Consider the following 5,704-nt stretch of genomic DNA (forward strand, 5'->3'; position numbering starts at 1 on the left):
AGCATGTGGACATGTGGAACACGTGAATATGTGGAGCATATGGAACATGTGGAGCACGTGGACATGTGGAACATGTGGAGCACGTGGACATGTGGAACAAGTGGAACATGTGGAGCATGTGGAACATGTGGAGCATGTGGACATGTGGAACACGTGAATATGTGGAGCATATGGAACATGTGGAGCACGTGGACATGTGGAACACGTGGAACATGTGGAGCACGTGGAACATGTGGAGCACGTGGAACATGTGGAGCATGTGGACATGTGGAACACGTGGAACACGTGAACATGTGGAGCATATGGAACATGTGGAGCACGTGGACATGTGGAACAAGTGGAACATGTGGAGCACGTGGACATGTGGAGCATGTGGAGCACGTGGAGCATGTGGACATGTGGAACACGTGGAACATGTGGAGCACGTGGAACATGTGGAGCACGTGGATATGTGGAACACGTGGAACATGTGGAGCACGTGGAACATGTGGAGCACGTGGACATGTGGAACACGTGAACATGTGGAGCATATGGAACATGTGGAGCATGTGTATCCCCTCCAGCTGCTGATCCAGTCCTCCGTCTCCGGCCTTCTGTTCGTCTCGGTTCCGTTTCCTCTCTGAGCTCCACAGCATTTCACACTCTGAGGGTTTGATTTCACTTTGAACCTAAAGATTCGTCATTTCCTCCCTGGCGGGTTTCACCATGCAGGGAAAATCTCCAGACCAAATGAAACAGAGCGACTAAAACTCGCAGCTTTGAGGGTGAACTCAGGCGATGCAGAAACGCTCCGCTGTGAGTAAAGAAGAAAACTTTCAGACATCATCCGACAGAAACACAGAGATGTTTTACCGTTTCCAACCACTGACGGCTAACGGCTTCATGGTAAAGCCTGGCTGGATGAGCGGACAACGTCCGAGACCAAAGCAGAGACCATGGACCATAAAGAAAAGGGGCCCATCTGGTGCCAGCCACGATCTGGACCACGATGGACCCATCTGATCTGATCTGGAAGTTCAGATCAACTAAAGCCTTGATGACCAGCAGCTCGCGTCTGATTGGCCGACCCAGCAAACAACATGGCAACGGTTAGCAACAGGCTAAAGGAGACTTTGCTACCAGCACCAACAGCCAGTTAACTATTGCAATGTGAAGCTTGGAATATAATTAATGAATTAGATCTAGTCAATCTTTGTTAAATCTAATTGACTTTCTGACTCATCAGGTTAAAGTGTAAAAATGATTCATGAAATATAATTTCCTCTGGTTGTCATGAAACATTTCAAGAAGAAAATTTTTCATTTTGACGTTCATTTAGTTACAAGCAGCAGAGGCTCCTCTGCTATTCCAAACATTTTTAGCTCAGCTTTAGCAAGCTAAAAGTTATCGTCTGTCCTTCTCCTCACTATCATCTTCCTCCTCCTCCTCTTCATCCTCTTCTTCCTCATTTGCCCCCCAGTGTTGGTCTTTTGTCTTCCCTGAACAAAAGCAGTGAGATGGAGAACAAAAGTGTCTCTGTCCTTCTATGAGACATGAGATGATGTCAGTGCTGGGAGGGTAAACTGAGACAGACTCAAGAAGGTTTTTACAGTTTTACAGAATCAGCCTTTAAATTTCTGACACTGAGACGCTATCTGTATCATTTCAGTCAGCTTCACCTTCACCTGAACATCTGAATTCACCTTTTATTTAACATCCAAGACAAAAGCAACCAAACAAAAACTTAGAGGGAATCAAACCACCAACTGGAGGCTAATTTATGCAGCTCAGTTTCCTGGAACTTTTCTATTGGTTTGTTTCTGGTACAGCAGTAAATCTGACGCACAGCTTCATCCGCTGACAGCAGCATGAAGCTGCTTTAATTTCTGCTTCAAAACGATCTGATGGGAAAAAAACTGTTTTTGTGTTCAAGTTGTGCTAGAAGCAGTTAGCCTAGCAGAAGCTCTGCTTGCCTAAAATAACATATCAATGCTAACATGTAGCTGCTAATGTTAGCATCCACATTTCCAAAGAGGCTTCATGAATGATCAGAGAAACTCTGGAAAGATTAACTTTGTTCCAATCTGATGAAGAACCTGAAGATTAAAGAAATATATTTTATTTATTCAATAATGTCGCAGAAAAATTTGATTTGAAAATGTTGCTTATTTTGTTTCTATAGTTTGGTTAAAACATGAAATAATTAATTGCAAACCTTGAAATGAACATTAAACATTTTAATCGAGTCCCATCTCTAGTTTTGACATTTTAATGTTAGTCCAGTATTTGACTCATTTTGAAACTTCAGGCCAATAAAAACTCAGCTGAGAAAAAGCCAAACATTGAATTGGTTCGTATTGTTGTGTAATATCTGGACTTTTTGTGTTAAAGATAAAAGAAATGACACTTAAAATGAATCTATAATGATGTAAACTTTTCCACCCTGCTGTGCTGGGAGGATTAATGCTTCATATTCATAAAGGAACGAGTCAAACCAGACGGAAGCAAAGTAAACTGAAGATTGAAATCTATTCAGCAGCGACACAAAGGCAGCCATTAGAGTGAAAATACAGCAGGAACCAGCAGGAAGGCTCCCTCGCTGCAAGCTGAGCCGCGTTTGCATCATAACAGAAAGAATCAGCACAACCTGCCATGGTGAAATGTGAGCCGGCCAAAGTTCTCACTACGGAGCCTTAAAAAGCTTTAAAATCAAACAGCCCAACATTATTTCAGTCCGAACCTGAACAACAATACCAGAGGTAATTATTGACGCTTAGTGGAACGTGAAAGAAGTCAGGAAGTCTTGAACAGATCCTGATCTGATGACCCAGATCAGTTTTAAACCAGTGAAGCAGGAAGCAGGAGGCTGCAGAGAACAGAGTAGATCTGGAAAGAACCTCAGGAGCTAACGGAGATGAAACCTCAGCGCGACGCAGAATCTGATGGAACCACCTCATGAATAAAGCCTTAAACTATGACTTTTAAAAACCAAAAAGTTTCATAAAACAACGACCTTCTTAATGCCTAAAGTATTAAAAGAGGAACTCAGACATTATTTATGATATTGTTAGCTAACCACTTTTACTTTTCATCAGCAACCATCTGTGCTAAAGCTAACAGGTTTAGCTAACCATCTTTGCTAAAGCTAACTGACTGGTTTTGGAAATAACTATTTATTTTATGTGTAACTAAAACCATTAAAGAACCGTTTCCACCATCACCAGGCTACAGACACACTCCTGAGTGAGCAGCCCCTGAATTATGTTCATTTATTTTAATAACAACCAGAACTTCTTTAAATCTGAGTTTTCCAAGTTTGAGTCTGAAGCAATGATGAGCTGCTGCCATGGCAACCAGGTGAGGGGTTAAACCCTGTATCCAGATAGGAGCAGTTTTACACTGTAGAACTGAATCCTTAATTCAAAGCCAACATGTTTATAAATATCATCAATAAAATCTGATAAACCACCAGAATAAACGGCTCCCAGCAGCAGAAACAGAAAAGTCTAGTAAACCTGCAGAAGGCTGGGCTTTGACTAGGCCATTCCAGGAACTTCTCTCCACTTTAGGCTGAATTGGTGACCATCTTCTGATTCCCAAACCATGACACTGCCACTACCGAGCTTCACAACCAGCACCAGGTTCTGGTTCTGCATGGAGTCCAAACCGTCCTCTGCTGTCTCTGTTCTCCGGTTTGACCTTTTGACCCTCCTGAAGGTCATCTGTTCCTGCTGGAAACCGTCACTGGGTCATGGTTCTTGTTCTTGTCTCCAGCTGGGTTCTGCTAGTGGACGGTACCAGCCTTGGTTCTGATCCGCTTCACATCAGATCATTCAGAATCTGCTCAGAACCTTCTTAAGAGTCCAAACGGTCCAGAACCAGAACCGATTTTCAGCTAACTCTGGTCCATTCTATTCATATTCAAATTTATTACAGTTTGTCAGAAAAATGTCTGCTCAGTTTTCCTCTCATCATAAATCTCATCACCAACATTTTCATCTTCCACTCCTTTCATATTTATGGCTTTTTGTCACTTGGGTTAATTTAAAAAAAAAGTCATGTTTTTCCTCTTTTCCTATAATTATTTTTTTATGTGATTGTTTTGCAATATTTGATCATTTCTGCCAGTTTTTAATCTGCAGAACTTTTTGTGCAGCTGAGAAAGTTGTTTATTACAGTTTAACTGACTATTCAGGCCAAACAGATGAAGATGATGATGATGTGTTCCTACAGGAGAGCAGCTCACACCGCGTGTCTCCTGTTTCTGTCTCAAACACTGGATCCTCTGTCCATGAATGACCGCGTGCACGCGCGCATATATGAGTCAGACCTGGCGCTTGCACGCGCAGACCGAAACCGGTTCCTGAGCTGCGCGGATTAAATGCGCAGTTTCACGGATCCAAGCAGCAGGTTCGGAGCGTCCAAAGGTCCAAACTGTGAGCCGAACAGGTGAGAAGGAGGCGGAAGTGACCTCATCAGAGTTTACCTGCTGGTTGAGCTGACAGCGGGAAGCCGGTCCGTCTGAAGATCTCAGCTGAATAGAACCATCCGAACCGAACAGCAGAAAGAACAGAGATGCAGGAAACCTGAGGCTACCTGTCCCAGGTAGACCACAAGCCCCGCCCCCTGACGCACACACCTGCTGCAGCTCACCTGCATCACGGAGCTGCTGCGGTCGCGTCCCGTTTCTGATCCACAGCCAAGCAGCATTCAGCTTCTATGTAACACAGATCTGGAAAAACTTCCCTGGACCAGGGACAAACCCTGAGATCCTTCAAATCAAGGCCATAAACCTCAATGGTCACATCGGATCGGTAATAACATGAACTTTGATCAATATATTAGATGATTATTGCTGATTTAGTGATGGCTCTCAGCAAAATGTAACGTTTGCTCCTGTCTCAATTATTCTGTGACTTTGTATTTTTGGGTTCGGTTTTAAATGGAACGCGGCCTGAAGCTGTTGAGCTCTAAACAGGAAGTCCAGGAGAGCAAACAGGAACACATTAATATGTGATCTCAGGGTCAAGCGGTTCTGTTGGCTCGTACCCATAATGCATCATTATTACCTCAGAGTTAATCATAAACCTTCAGCAAACACGGAGCTGCGGAGGCTGAGGTGTGTTCCACTTACCTGGGGACGCTGAGCCAGGTCTGACATCACAGCCAGGTGTGACATCACAGCCAAGGAAACGGTGTCCAGTAGAAGGTCAGGATTCCAACATGGCGGCGCCCAGAAACATGAAGCTTTACTGTAGCACAGCTTTGACGTAGCATAGATTTACTATAGCATAGCTTTGATGTAGCATAGCTTTACTGTAGCACAGCTTTACTGTAGCACAGCTTTGACGTAGCATAGATTTACTATAGCATAGCTTTGATGTAGCATAGCTTTACTGTAGCACAGCTTTGACGTAGCATAGCTTTACTATAGCATAGCTTTGATGTAGCATAGCTTTACTGTAGCACAGCTTTGATGTAGCATAGCTTTACTGTAGAATAGCTTTAATGTAGCATAGCTTTACTGTAGCACAGCTTTAATGTAGCATAGCTTTACTATAGCATAGCTTTGATGTAGCATAGCTTTACTGTAGCACAGCTATGATGTAGCATAGCTTTACTGTAGAATAGCTTTAATGTAGCATAGCTTTACTGTAGCACAGCTTTAATGTAGCATAGCTTTACTATAGCATAGCTTTGATGTAGCATAGCTTTACTGTAGCAC

The 5,704-nt window shown here is 43.2% G+C and overlaps 1 protein-coding gene across 3 annotated transcripts in view; it reads right to left on the reverse strand.

Annotated features, from left to right (window-relative positions):
• Positions 1-4,804, reverse strand: part of LOC103131567 (nesprin-2) — a 23,023-nt gene extending 18,219 nt beyond the window's left edge. For 2 of the 3 annotated variants that reach the window (XM_016666738.1, XM_016666741.1), the window contains exon 1: positions 4,466-4,803. The gene's annotated coding sequence lies outside the window, so the exon portion shown is untranslated. Of the gene's footprint in view, positions 1-4,465 lie in introns of all 3 variants that reach the window. The other variant, XM_016666740.1, reaches the window with a different exon arrangement.
• Between the last annotated feature and the right edge of the window lie 900 nt (positions 4,805-5,704).

This window comes from Poecilia formosa, unplaced genomic scaffold (genome assembly GCF_000485575.1).
Source record: "Poecilia formosa unplaced genomic scaffold, Poecilia_formosa-5.1.2 Scaffold787, whole genome shotgun sequence".
In the NCBI taxonomy this organism is placed as follows: Eukaryota; Metazoa; Chordata; class Actinopteri; order Cyprinodontiformes; family Poeciliidae; genus Poecilia; species Poecilia formosa.